Genomic DNA, 15680 nt, shown 5'->3' on the forward strand with positions numbered 1-15680 from the left:
CTATGAGTATTAGAAGAAACAACATTCATGAAGGTCGAGGGCGAGAAGCCATATGTTATTGAACCAAAAGGTTCCACAATATTTTCATGTTCTTCTAACATAACATCATTATCATCATAATCTTCATAATCATCATCATGGTAACATGCATATTGATCCTCATTAACAGTGGTGGTGTCATTAGTCGATTCATGTTCCTCTAAATTAGGTTCATATTCAACATCATTTACATGAATGGGACTAGACACTTCATTAGGGACAACATACATTTCCTCATGAATTTCCTCCTTTTGTAGGTGAAGCAAAATCTGATCTAAATATGCCTGAATTCGTGATGTAGATCTAGCAAAGTTTTGCTCACTGAGTCTGAAAGCTTCTGTGGTGGGGTCTAAATTCATGGGAATACAAAATTCTTCATGTTCAAAGTGTGGTGAATGGTACATGTGTGCATGGTCATTAGGATTTATAAATATTGATCGCAACCCTCAAAGGATTGATTATGGTCCCAATGACTACCAGCTTCACAATTTGTGGGCATTTCATAATTTGGAATTTCAAGGGATTCTCTAAATTGCCTATAATCATGCAAAATATAGCAATATTTATCAGGGTGGTCTAAACCACCACATAAGGTACATGCATAGATTTCAGGTCGTATATGTGAACTAGATGCTACAGATTTCTCATGTGTTTGCATTTCTAAAGAAGTGATCCGAGCCTCTAACTGATTCACAAGTGACGAATGTGTGAGTTGGATATTGTCTAGATGTTCATTTTCACTCAATGGTGGATGATACATGTGTGAATAGTCATTAGGGTTTGCATATTGAGATTCATGACCTACAGAAGGTCCATAATAATAATCCCTATAACTATTGAAATCATGGTCTGTGGGAGGCTCATAAGGTGAATCTTGCCCGTAAGCTTCTCTAATAGATTTATTCCCAGTGGCAGACCAAAATCCAGACATGTTATGTTTATCAAACAATCACACAATTCAAAAAGAGAAATAAGGCCCACACTTTTCAGTTATGGGTTTCAAAAATTTGGTTTTTTTTTTTAAGGCTTTAAAGGTAAAGCCTATTTGAGATATTTGGTTAAAAAGAGGGAGAAAATTTTTGGTTTTTGAATGGGAGAAAACTTTTGGTTTTAATTGGGAGATAAAAAGAAAAATTTAGTTTTTAATATTGGAAGGAAAATTTGGTTTTGTTGTTAGGAGAAAGCCCACATTGGTGGGAGAATTGTGCAGCCCAAAAGGAAGTTTTGAACAGGCCCAACTGTTGGGTTGGAAGTTGGTTTGAAAATTTTTTAACTTTTGAAGCTTGAGCCAAGCCCAGAGACACTTAATTAGAAGCCCACAATTTCAAAAATACAAGCCCAACAGACAGTAAAGAAGGCCCAGTTGGGCTTTGCTAATGGGTTAGGCTTACTTGTTTGGAGGGAAACCCAGTTGGGCTTTTTACCCCTTTTTGTTTGTTGCACAGCCCAGTTGGGCTTTGTTCAGTCTTCCACTCCACAAACAGCAGCCCAGTTGGGCTTTGTTCTCTTGTTTCACATTGCACAGCCTAACAGAAGAGAAGTAGAAACCCAGCAGCAGAGGGGCAGCACCAACAGTCCTAGCTTCACCAGCAACAACAGCTTGGTGACAAGCCCAGCAGCTTCAAAGTCTTCAATCAGCTCACAACAGAGCACCAGTGGTACCTGTAAGTGAAAAACAAGGATTTTCAGAGCACCATCTTCTCCTTGTAGGAAGACTCAAGGATTTTTATCAACAAGTGATGCAAAACTACAAGACTATGCAGCTAAGAATATGAGATGCAGGTGCAGCTACAGATGAGAAACTAAAATGCAGTTACAAGAAAAACAGCAAATATGCTTACACTAAATGCACAGTAAGTTAGCTAAGATGTAAGTAAAGAAAAACTAAAATGAACAGCAAGGAAAACAGAAAACAGCAAAGCAAGATACACAAATCTTCAACCACACAGCAGCCAAGTCCCCGGCAGCGGCGCCAAAAACTTGGTAGGACTTGAAAGAGTACCTACGACTATGTCTAACTGCAAGTGCACAGTGTCACAATGTAGCACAGGGAAAGCACAGGTCGTTCCACAGGGACAAGGTGGGTGTATATTTGAAACTATGGTTTTAACTATAACTGATTCGAAACAAGAGTAGCACAAAAGGGGGTTTTGTTTTGTCGATACGACGGAGATGATGGTAGTAACAGAGATAACAAAAATGAAAACAAAAGTAATCTAACAAGCAGATAAATATGATGCTAGGGCATTCGAATCCACCTCTTAACCATACCAATCCAATTCAATCTCAACAATGTTCTAGTCCCTTATAATGGATACCGGTGGTATTCCGCCTATCCAGGGCAGTTTCAGGAGGATAGTTTAGTGTCACTAAGATGATTCCTAAACCTAGTATTAGCTGCCCTCTCACAAGACAAACTAACCGCAGATCAATCACTTAGATAATTAAACAACCCTGATATGGATATTCTAATCGCAACTAAGGTATTTCTCCAAAGTACTAACTGTCTTTTCAGGGCACAACTAGTCAAAGGATCGAATAACAATCAATTAAGCATGAGCTGTAGCACAATCAACATAGTGTTACTCTAACTACAATAGATACATGGAATACACTGTGAGAGCAAAATGCTGAAGGCTCAGATTATATTTATCCAAAACATTATAGCACAACAAGAAAAATATCAATATACGAACCAAATGTAGCAATGGATTAATGGTTTCATCTAAACCCTAACTATGAAATTAGAACATCATGGAGATAATGAAATCAAACATGAATTAGTGCTTGGTGCACCGGCTAATCCGGGAATGCCTCCTACTCACACCCACACACTCAATTTATAGTTACAATGAGTTCTAAAAAAATCCCTAATTTCCAAAACTAGGGTTTCAAAAATTACCTAACCAATTCGTACCACACATGCTAGATAACTGCTCTATCACTTCGACCCATGCTTTTTCTGCTCTCCCCCTGCTCCAATTGACGCCTATGATGCTCTAATTGTTCCCTCACTCGAGTTGTTTTTATTCACCCCAAACCTAGGGTTCAGTGGTTGTGATATGAGTAAAAGAACTAGGCTAGGGAGATGGTGGAGATGTTTGTAATGATTTGATGGAGATGGTGGCAGTGAACATCGGGGTCTGGTGGTGGCAGGATATGGTGGTGAAGGAGTTGCAAGTGATGGAAGAGAGGAATTTGGGGAGAAGAGGAGAAGAACCCGATGGAGAATGGGTTAGGGAGTGTTTGGGTATATGTGTTAGGTGTTGTAGTGTTGAGCGGTTGTAGAAAATTCGATGTCCAGCGAAGATGATACGTTGGATGATCACATCTGGATTGAATCGAACGGCTAAGATGGAACAAGCTTGCAGCGAACATTGGATGCGCGATACAACAATTCTGAGGGCTTAGATTGGAGTTAGGTACTATGATGTTTGACAGGAGCTTCAAGATTTGATGCTCGGTGATGAGGCGAACGTTGGATGATGTGATGGATCCAATCTGACGGCCCTCATGGAAATGGGTATGGATATTGGAAATGGATTTGGGTAAGGGTTTTGGGCCTTGGGTATGCCAAGCCCATATCTTCTTTAAGGACAATTCTTCCTCTTCAAGCCCACTTCTAGTTGATCCGGCTCTTGCAAACATCATTCTTCGCTGCCTTTCTGCGGGAGTCTTTGTCGTTTCTTTGCTCTTTTCGCTCCGTGAGTTAACCAGGCTTTATTTAGTACCTAAAAATGCAAAACTAATTGAGAAAAGTATTTATTCTTGAAAACAACGAAAACACAGAATATGGGATAAAATGGAGCGTTAGTGCACAAATGATGAGTTAAATGCCAATAAAAAGGTGCAAATATATACAATATTTGGCACTCATCAGTAGTCAGGGAACAATGACTGTCACCGGCATCCTGAAGGCGTTAAGCTCTGAATCTTATGAAGAACCGCCCAATTACGTTATTCTACATAGAGGCTATGATGAAATGCCCGGTGTCGAACTCTCCGAGAGGCCTTTCTAGCGACATATGCATCATACTTCATAAAACACGAATCGTCACATGGATCCCTGAAGTCGCTTCAAAAACATGCAGTATCATGATTTTACGGTTTTGACCTTTGTTGAAAATCCACCATCTACAGCGACGCTGCATAACTGTCGCAGTTCGATCGCGTCCATCTTTCTTCGCCAGCCTAAACGGAGGGTGTAGATATAGACTTAAGAGGTACCAAGAGTATCAACGTGATCATCGTAGGACCACCTATGCGTGTGACCGATCGTCCTAGGCCAACCATGGCCAGCGCTTCGAAACGTACGCCCAAAGGTGGCATGTCTCGCGACTTCCAAATCCTTTGAGGCAATGGATTTCTATCGCAAGTCGATCACGGCCACTCATCTTCGCCAGTCAACTTGAGTGGCCTATATCAAGCCTTCATGGGACAGAGAGGTATAGACGTGCACAACAACGGACCGTCTCCATGCACGACCAATCGGTCCCACCAAAATTGGCGCCCATGAGTAGTTTCGGTCAAGCCAAAGAGAGATGCTTGCGCACCTCTTAGAAAACCTAGGATTCCATCAACGGTCGCAAATAAGTGCCGCAAACCATCTCGTCCGTCCAACTTTTCTAGCTTGGTCGGACAGCTTAGGTTAAGAACTAAGAGACCAATTAAACACCTCGATGATCACCGTCCGCCACTCTTCCACAAGGAGTGATCGACCAGGAGATAGCTCGCCCATGCGGTCTCCAAACGATCACTCGAAGATGGTCGGGCGTGTTGCTATTTTAAGATGCTTAATCCGCGACTTATTCGGTTAAGTTTTAAAACAGCGATGCTTCATACATATTGATTGTTTTCAATGCATTACATGCATCGAGCATACACGATATTTCATGAATATCAATTTCTTAAATAAATTAGTTATTTAACCTAATAACATCACGTGCTATTTCTTGCGGCGGGTCCCACGACTCGACCCACTCATTCGAGACATCAAACATGTCACAAACTGGGGGATACTTACTGGGGTATTGGTACGGCGGTTTACAGCGTGCGGCGTGCAACGCGCCCATTTACAAGAACGTGTCAGGAGGCATGGACGGTTAAGATGATGAGGGAAGTGGGCTAAGACGTGATCGTGCAATCACCTACACGACCCCACTACTCCATCACTCAACTTCCTCCATTTCCTACGAGATGAGGGTTTGCGCTCAATGACTTGTATAAATAGGTCCTTCGCATATTTCCAAACAACACGGAAAAACACAGAAAAAACAAGTGTTGTCATCCGTATCCAGAAAACATCCAGAGCTGATTGCTTACATTATTGCAAGCCAGTTCATCATTTTGATACAAGTCATAAAAATCCAACACCTTCACAATCTCAACACCTTCTTCGCTTCCCTCTCTAAGATCAACCCCATCTCCTTCACTTTGTGACGGAAGCAAGTCTGGAACGGCCATTTCTTGGTTTAGTCCAGAATTGTATAGATTGATCTCTCGAATCAGAAAGCACTCCCGTGCAGTGCATTTCTTTAGGGTTTAGATTCATTTCTCATCCACACACACCCAAAATTACCAAAACCAGTAGAAATAGTTTTCACCCATAAACACTAATACATTTATATAATAAAGAATGCAATCTTTTGCAAACCGTGGCTATAATGTTCGTGACTTGATTGGAGTGAATCAAAATCGATTTTGCTTCAATTGTGTCTTATATACTTCTATGAGAATATAAACAATTGAACAGCTCTATAACTAGTTTCGTTTGAGTCATTTGAACTAGTTATGGTTAAGATGAATGGGGTTGATATGAAAGTGTTCATATGGCTAACTTCGGTTAACAAAGGTGTACGCGTTTAGCTACGGTTACTCATATCTACAAGAAGTTACTTTTCATTTGTGTGTAACAAGCTAAGTTCGATCTAACGGTTGAAAGATATTAGCTTGAGTCTGATCAGGTTTTCATCTAACGGTGAATATTGAATGCTTTGTTACCAAGGTAACATTGATTGCAAAACCTGATTTGAAGACTATATAAAGGAGAACTCAAGCAACTCGGAAACCTAATCCCCACACCTCATGTGTGAAACTAGTTGCGACTAGAGTCGATTCTCCTTTAACCTTAGGTTTTTCCAAAACCTTGTAGGTTAGCGACTTGAAAACGTCATTGGGATTGTGAAGCCAGGCCCAACTATTTTCTCTATAGTTGCGTGTCCTGATCTTTCTGTTTTCTATCGTGATTGAGTACTATCTTCTCTAAGATTTGATCGATCCGATAGGCAAGATAAAAAGTAATCACAAACATATTCTTCTCATCGTTTGTGATTTCACAATATCTTGTTTCGCTACCATACGATTAATATTATTGTGAGATGATTGATACTTCTAGGCTGTTCTTCGGGAATATAAGTCTGGTATGTCAATTGGTTCTTGTTTACCTTGATTTATCAAAAGACGGAACAAAACTCACAGGTTTATCCGTGGGAGACAGATCATGAAGGAAAAATACATTCCTCCTGTTTACCCAAACCTGAAAAGAAAAAGGAGGAATGTGAGAAAACCAAGAGCAGTCCCTTCAAATCTTCAGAAATTTTCTGGTGTTCTTGAAGAATTGGAGGAATTAAGAAAGGAAGTGCAGCAAATAAAGGCTTTTGTGTTTAAGACTCTTGAAATTCAGAAGGCCATGGTTCGGCATCAGTCAAGAAGGTTTGTTGATATCAACTCCTTTCTTCATGAACCTTATGTCCCAATAGTTGTTGACGACAAAGAGTTCGGGGACGATAAATAATTTTTCAAAGGTCTTAATATCTACGAAACTTCTTATGAGAATTTATTCTTATGTTTTTAAGAAGGATAACTAGGGTTTGGAATAGCCATTATTGTGATTACACATAGCTGTTTCCAACGATTTTCATCTTGCAATGTTTTTAGAGTTATTTATTTAAATTATAAAATTTATTTGGAAGATTATTTTGCAGTATTAATCTTATGATTTTATATATTGAAACTTGTTATGGGATATGTGTGTTTGCGTCCGTGAACTATGATTGTCCCATACCTGGTCAAAAATTAAGTCTTTCATATGTCGGTATGCAAGTATTGATAAAAGATTGAATGAACTTTTGACAAACAAAAGTTAAGCCTATTATGCAATTATGCAGATATTGATGGAATATAGGATGAATTTTTGTTTACAAAGATTAAAGTCTATTATATGTCATTGTGCAAATAGTGATAAAAAAATATAATGAATCTTTGTTTATTCCGCAGTATTGATCTTTCCTGATCCATATTTTATGTAAATATTGTGCAGCTCCGTAAGTTCTCTTATGTGAGCATTTCCGATTAAATTAATCATGAGTTCTCTTGTGGTTAATTTAATTGATATTCTTGGATGCAAATTCATATTATTATGTGATTTGTTAAAGTCCAAACAAATCCTTCTTTTCTTGTGAAAGTAAGGCCGCTCTTGTTGTTCTTTCGAGAATGACATTTTATGGGGGAGAGTTCTTAATTGAACTTGTGCTTAATTGCCAAATCTTTGTGGGGAGTGCGGCTGTGGAATATTATAGGGGTTATCTTGTATCTTTATAAACTCCTTGATGAATGCATTTAGTTTCGACTATATGATTGCATCTAAAAAAGTTGATATGTGCTTTTCTTTTGGTCGTGAAGTATCTCTATGTAAATTTCATTAGGATCCCACTAATTTTTGTACCATTGCCAATTTTATTGACAAAAAGAGGGAGAATTAATGTGTAGTTCACACTACAAATACATATGGTTTTCGGATCGTTATGTAAGGGGGAGTGATTTTCATGTGAGTTGAAGTATTGACTAAGGGGGGGTGATACATATCACCATGGTATTGTTGTCAAAGTTGTGATACAATTGAACTTTGATGTTGTGTAATAATACTATGACACTGTATAACAATGATTGAGAGTTATTGTTTTCTCACTGTTATAGCTACGGATCTTCAACAACGATGATGCTGAACTGAACATCTTTAGAATCATTGGAGTAGTTGGAAATGACGAAGATTTCGAGTAATGTTGAAGAACCAAGGAAATCAAGAATTTGGAAGAGAAGCTACAAAGTTTATTTATTTTGTATTCCATATGTATTGTTAGTTATGTCCCTAAAATTGAAAAAAGGGGAGATTGTTAGAGCACTGCTCGGTCGAACTCGCAAGCGTTTCTATCTCAAGCTTGTTTGTCAAGTTTAGTTGTCAAAACTATAAGTCTTGATTTATAGTCTACTTATAGATAAGTCTCGGATTAGGATAGTAAGTGTATTTGAGCCTTAAATTCCATGGCGTTCATCATATGAAAACGAAGAACTACTTAAGGAACTTGTGGAACTTCATCGACAAAAGGAATGTGGAGACTTGAACTTATCTATCACACAGAAGTCTATCTATTATATCTCCTATTTTGAGACAAAAGTCGTATTTCTATATAGACTTCAATTATACACATTTTCTATTTCGAGCCGAGTTTATCTCGCTTATCTATTTCTCGAAATATGTGTTGGTAATCTTTCACTTTGGCCAAGTTCATCTTTACTCCTGACGAAAGTCATGTTGATTATTTCAATAATTTGAAAATCGCTTTGATGAAAAATAGTTTGTGAATAACAACTATATAACATCCTCTAAGAAAGTTTCAATGGTTGAAATGAGAGTTTAGAACATGTAACCGTCTTTGGATATAAACATAGTGTGTTCTCACATTTGTGTAAAAGTCCAAACCGGGAACTCAAAGTATGAGTACTCGTACGCATACTGGCGGATAGTTCACGTCCGTGAATTTCTGCTAGAGTTTGAGTATGCGTACCCGTACGCATACTGGCGGAAAGTTCACGTCCGTGAATTTCTGCTGGATTTTTAAAGTTAAAAACAAACTCAATCTGGTTACTTAAGTATGCGTGCCCATTTTCATACTTAGGTAGGTTATTTTCTAAAATAGGTTTGTTCACAAACTAAAGCATTTATATAATAAGGAATGCAATCTTTGCAAACCGTGGCTGTAATGTTCATGAATCGATTCGAGTGAATCAAAACCGATTTTGTCTTGTATACTTCTATAATATCTAAGCAATTGAACAACTCACTAACTAGTTCATTTGAGTCATTTGAACTAGTTATGGTGAAGATGAATAAGGTTGATATGAAAGTGCTCATATGGCTAACCATTGGTTAACTATTGTTGAACCAACTAAGTGTACACGCTTAGGTACGGTTACTCAAACCAAAATGAAGTTACATTTCATTTGTGTATAACAAGCTAAGTTTGATCTAACAGTTGAAATATATTAGCTTGGATCTAATCAGGTTTTCATCTAACGGTGAATATTGCATGCTTTGTTACCAAGGTATCTTATATTGCAAACCCTGATTTGAATACTATAGAAAGGAGAGCTCTTGCAACTGGGAAACCTAATCCCAGCACCTCATGTGTGATACTAGTTGTATAAGATAGAGTTGATTCTCCTTTAATATTAGGTTTTTCACGAAACCATGAAGGTTAACGATTTAAAGACTTCATTGGGATTGTGAAGCCAGACCCAGCTATTTTCTTTGTAGTTGCGTGATCTGATCTTGTTGTTTTCTATCGTGATTGAGTACAATCGTAAGATTGGCTTGAGATTTATATCTCCGATGGGAAAGATAGAAAATTAGTCACAAACACCTCCGTCTCATCGTTTGTGATTCCACAATATCTTGTTTCGTTAATCGATTAAGATTATTGTGAGGTGATTGATATTTCTAGGATGTTCTTCGGGAATATAAGTCTGGTATATCAATTGGTTCCTGTTCACCTTGATTTATAAAAATACGGAACAAAACTCGTAGGTATATTTGTGGGAGACATATTTATCTATTCAATAGACTTTTCTGTACGATACAGATTTGTTTATCAAGTCTTCGACTTTGGGTCGTAGCAATTCTTAGTTGTGGGTGAGATCAGCTAAGGGAATCAAGTGCGTAGTATCTTGCTGGGATCAGAGACGTAAGAAGCGGGATTGTACCTTGAACAGTGTGAGATTGATTAGTGTTCAACTACATTCCATACCGAAGTTAGCTTTGTAGTAGGCTAGTGTATGTAGCGGCTTAATATAGTGTGGTTTTCAAATCTGTACTAGGTCCCGGGGTTTTTCTGCATTTACGGTTTCCTCGTTAACAAAACTTCTGGTGTCTGTGTTATTTATTTTCCGCATTATATTTTGTTATATAATTTAAATATCACAGGTTATGCGTTGAATCGATCAGTTAGTAAATCCAACCTTTGGTTGTTGATTGAAATTGATTAATCCTTGAAAATTGGTCTTTGGTACCGTTCAAGTTATCTCTCTTATATTCAATCAGGCTCGCAAATTATTATTTGTTTGATTGCGGATTGAATTGAGAGATTGAGATATAACTCTTTGATATACTTTTCTTAAGATTGAGTCTAACTGTCTAGTTGATTCTCTTGTAAGTATATTGGAGTTAGTCCATACAGATTGCTAAGTGAAATATTAGGTGAGGTTGTTTGACCCCCGCTTTTTCAGTACCATTACTTCATCTTTTCGATGCAAGTTGCATTATCCTCATAAATGCAAGTTGGATCATCAATGGTAGAATTCATACTGATGTTTGAGGGTAAAAACGGGTTCTGCTGTTTTTGGTAAATTTGGGGTGTGTTGATGATAAACGAATTCAAACCATAAACAAATGCACTACACGGGAGTACTTTTGAGTTCGAGAGATCAATCTGTAAGACTCTGGCCTAAACCAAGAAATGGTCGTTCCAGATTCAATTCGGTCATAAGGTGAAGGATAAGGGGTTGATCTTAGGGAGGTAAGCGAAGAAGGTGTTCGAGATCAGAATTTTGAATTATGAAGGTGTTTGTTTATGACTTGTATCAGAATGTGGAACTGTCTTGAAGAATGTAAGCTATCAGTTCTTGGTGTTTTCTAGATACTTGCGTTGATAACACTTGTGCTGTGTTGAAATAGGTTGAAATCCTATTTATACAAGTCATTGAGCGCAAGCCCTGATCTCGTAGGAAATGGAGGTGATCAAGCAGTAGAGAAGTGGGGTTGTGTAAAGAGTGGTGATCACCATATTTCTGTTATGAGGGGGAACTGATCACACTTTCACCCACTACTCCCATTGCTATTAACCGTCCGTATTTCTTGACACTTTCTCGTAATGGGAGTGTTGCACGCCGCACGGTGTAAACCGCCAGTCCAATACCCAAGTGAGTATCCCCCAGTTTATGACATGTTTGATGTCTCGAGTAAATGGGTCAAGTCATGGGACTTGCCGCTGAAAGCAGCACGTAGAGCTTTAGGTTAAATAACTAAGTTATTTGTGAAGACGATGTTCATGAAATATAATATGTATTCGATGCACGTAAAGCATCGCTTTTAAACAAGCAACTCCAAATAATCGATTTGCATGGAGCATCGTTGTTTTAGAGCTCGATCGAATCAGTCACGGATTGAGCGTCTCAAAAGGAGCACGACCGCCCTTTTTCAAGGAGTTGGTGGGTGCTACACATGCATCCCAAGGAGTGTCCGATCAGTTTCTATAGGAGAGTGGCGACTGGTAGCCATTCTAAAATCCTATCGGTCGATCCAAGTTAGATCTGGACCACTTAAATCGGCTAGCCAAGCAGAGTGGTTGAGGTGATTTGCGGCAGTTAATGACTGTTGTTGAATTTCATGCAAGCAGCACAACTAGTTACCTTTGGGCGATCGTTTGGGATCGCTATGAGCTAGTTGTTGCTTGGTCGATTGTTCCTCATGAAAGAAGAGTGGATGGTGATCACAACGAAATCTTCTTAGTCACTTAAAATAAAATCTAGACCGGTCAACTCGTCTGGCGAAGTTGGATGGCGAGGATGATTTGCGGCTGTTGCATACTGCCATTAATGTAATTTTAGGGTTCAGGGGCCGTGCGGCCAACCCTATTTTGGCTGATCGACTGAAAAAGATGGTCGTTGATTTGAGCAGTCCGATCATCCCTATGCAAATGCGGGACGTCAGTGAACGCACTGACATCTTTTGTGTCGCCTGGAATTGAATCTGAGCCACTTACTTTGGCTGGCAAAGATGGACGATCGTGATCGATTTTCCATAGTTGTATGATATCGCAACCCATCTTAGAGTTTTAAAGTCGTGTGGCCATCCTACTTTGGGCCAACGATTTTGGGTTTCATCATCCTGTTAGAGAATATTCGATCGTTCAGCACAAAAGCCGAGCCGCTAGTGAACGTATTCGCATACTACACGTTAAGCGAGATCGAATCTAGGTCGTCCGACTAGGCTGGCGAAGATGGGCGGCCATGATCGATTTGCGACAGTAACATATTGCTGCAAACACAAATTAGGGTTTTGAAACGTCCACGTCCATCCTAGTTCTATCGAACGACTTGAAGCATTTTGGTCTTGTCGCGGGTAGATCGATCGACCAAGGGAGGAGTTGGGCCGCCAATGAACATGCCGGCATTTTCTTAACCGTTTGCAGGAAAATCTAAGTCGTCCAACTAGGCTGGCAAAGTTGGACGATTGGGATGTTTCTGAGACTGTTTTGGTCGGTCTAGCTCGTTCGAGCTCTCCTCTTCAAAAACGCGACCACCCATGTTTGGGGTTGGCGTTCAATAACGTTGAAGCATCTTAGATGAAGTCTGACCTGTCGAGGTATTAGTGGGACCGCTGACGGTCATCGCGATGATCGCTTATTTCTGCCAGGGCTTGGATAAGCTTGTTGAGTTGCGCGACCAAATTGTGTGGGCGTAATCATTTTGAGACTGATATGGACAGTCTAGAGTTCCCTTAAGGAATTTAAACATGTTCGATCGAGCTATCTTTAATTAAAAGTGCGTCGATACGAAAATCTTAGAGAGTGATGTAGCCTGTGTGGGTATTTTCATGCAGATCTCAATACTAGCACTTCGGGAGATTCATGCTACTCTACTGAGAGTGAACACTTAATCCTCATGTCATGTCAATAATGAGAGTTCGGCTGGGAACATAGCATATGCAAATACTAGGCAAGTCATGCATTAGTTGGTAATGCTGGCAAAAATAGAATTCACAGAATATTTGGGATTGCTAATATACGCACCATTCTGAGTGAATTTCATATGAGCTGGGAGGGTTTTTTGCACTCATCACTCTTCAAATGGCTTTACCCCTTACAGGGTGACGGCGCATTAAATATTGGTTTTACAATTATAGTCTTGAACTAAAAACCACCATCAACATTATGTCCCCTGCTTAGCACGTAATAGTTACACTATTGCGGGGTAAGCACTAGATGGTGACAAATAAAGGTAAAAATTATGAGTAGAAGTTAGATGTTACCATGAGAGATGGGTTGGCCTGTTCTTGGAACATGTCACATTCAAGAGGCGTGCAGGTAAGCGTTCCCTTAGCATGATGTCGGTTGGCCTCAGGTAGATTAGGCATACTGTTGGTTGGGATTTCAAACTGCATTCCAAGTCCCGTGTACATATGATTATCGTTCGAGAGTGTGTCTAAACTTTCCTTATTCATGACGATGTCACAATCCTCGACTTTGATGTGGACAAGCCCTGTCATGAGGAATATCCTTAAAAGGCCGCTGAAGCAATTGAAGTAGTGGTGGGCCCGGGAAAGCGTCTAAAATTGAAGCGAAATGAAACGGGGGCCTACAGTAATACCGCAAGTGCACGGTCGTCAGTTGTAGCTCGTGCAAGTACGGGTCGATCCACAGAGACTGGGTGTGTTTGGAGTTTCTAGCTATTTGGGCTCTAAATTTGCTATTGGGCTTCTAATTGTGCTTTGGGCTTAGTGGGTTTTTGTAACAATGAAATGGTTTTGGGCTCAGTGGGTTTGGATTGACTGTGAACTTATGGGCTTTTGGTCTTTTGAATTGCACTGGGCCCTGGGCTAACAGTGACTGTGAATTGGGCTTTAGCTTTTCACCTGGGCTTTGATTAAGTCCACAGTGGGCTTTTGTAATGAATCTGGGCTTCAGCAGTAGCAGAAGCAGTGCACAGCAGCAGCAGAAGCAGTGCACAGCAGCAGCAACAGCAACAGCAAGTAGTAGCAGCAGCAGTGCAAAGGGCAGAACAAGGCAGCAGAGCACTAGGCCAATGAAGGAAAAGGGCAGAAAAGCCAAAAACACCTAGTGCGGCTGGGGGAGAACAAGGCAGCAGAGCACTAGGCCAAGGTAAAACATGGATATTTACAATGGCAAAAGCAAACAGCACAAGAGTATTATGAGAAGGTGACAGAACAATGAAACTAAACAAAGAACAATGGAACCAAGGCCTAAGCCAATGGCAGGGGTGTGAAGAAGTAACAAAACAGTTAAGTTGCAAGTGACTGTGAAAACAAAATGTGGGTTAAGCTAAGGCTTTGAATCCACCCTTGTGTCCTAGCCAAACAATGTGATCCTAGGTTGAGTTGAAAATCCTATGCATACATCTAGAATGGGAGGAAAACTAATTTGCTCACTAGTTTGCCCCTAGCATTGACTGTCTTTTGACAGAACAATCAATCACAGGCACTATGAGCATCAATCTCTTCCCATTGCTCAATCAAAACACTGCACTAAGGCTCTAACCTAGCATTCCACTATCAGACAGTGCACTAAAGCTTCATCTGATCCTCAGCAGTGAACTCAGAACATAATCAACACTACAATGGAACTAAACATGATCATGTGAAATAACATAGCATTTAAACAACTAAACAATGAATGAAAATTGCAAATGAAGAACCCTAAAAATTAACAGTGAAATCAAATTGACATTGAGAATTAAATTAACCCAATTAGGGGGTTTCTCGGATGACCCAAGAACAACCTTTAACATCCTACATCACTTCCCTTTTATAGCTTACAACAAAATACAAAACCCTAATTCGAAACCCTAATTTTTTTTTGGGAAAATCAAATTCTCTCACCAATTTCCTGAATTGAGCTCGACCCATGCTTTGGGTATGTCCCCTCTGCTCTTCTGAAGCTTTTCCTGCCCTCAATTTTGTCTTCTCCTCGCTGTTGGTGAAACCCTAGCTCGAGCTTTCTTGTCAAACCCACACCTAGGGTTCAGAGATGTGAATTTGGAAAGAAGTCTAGGCTAGAGAGAGATGTCGTGGTGTTGTCGGTGGTTGTGTGGTTTGAGAAGAAGGTGTAGCTGGTGGAGGTGATGGAGTTGCAGAACTGTGGAGCAGCTCTCTGCAGTTTGGGGAAGATGAGAAGAAGAACCCGATGGAGAAGAAGGGTCCGTTTGGTTGGGTAATAGGGTTCGGTGACTAGGGTGTGAAGCAGAATCATCTGAAACTGATGAGCAGCGAGGAAATCCGTTGGATAATCACTTACTAATTGAATCGAACGGCACGATGTAAACAAGCTCTGAGCGACCGTTGGATTAAGTGATACAACGAAGCTGACGGCTCCAGATGGAGTTAGGTGTTGTAGTGTTGGTCAGATGCATCGAAATCTGATGCACGATGACGCAGCGACCGTTGGATGATGGAATGGATCCAATCTTACGGTTAAGAAGGAAAACGGGTTTGGGTATTGAATTTTGGGTTTAGGATATGGGTTTGGGTTTAGGAATTGGATTTGGGATTAGGTAATCTTGAGCCCACTTCT

The sequence above is a fragment of the Papaver somniferum genome, chromosome 4 (genome assembly GCF_003573695.1).
Source record: "Papaver somniferum cultivar HN1 chromosome 4, ASM357369v1, whole genome shotgun sequence".
Classification (NCBI taxonomy): Eukaryota; Viridiplantae; Streptophyta; class Magnoliopsida; order Ranunculales; family Papaveraceae; genus Papaver; species Papaver somniferum.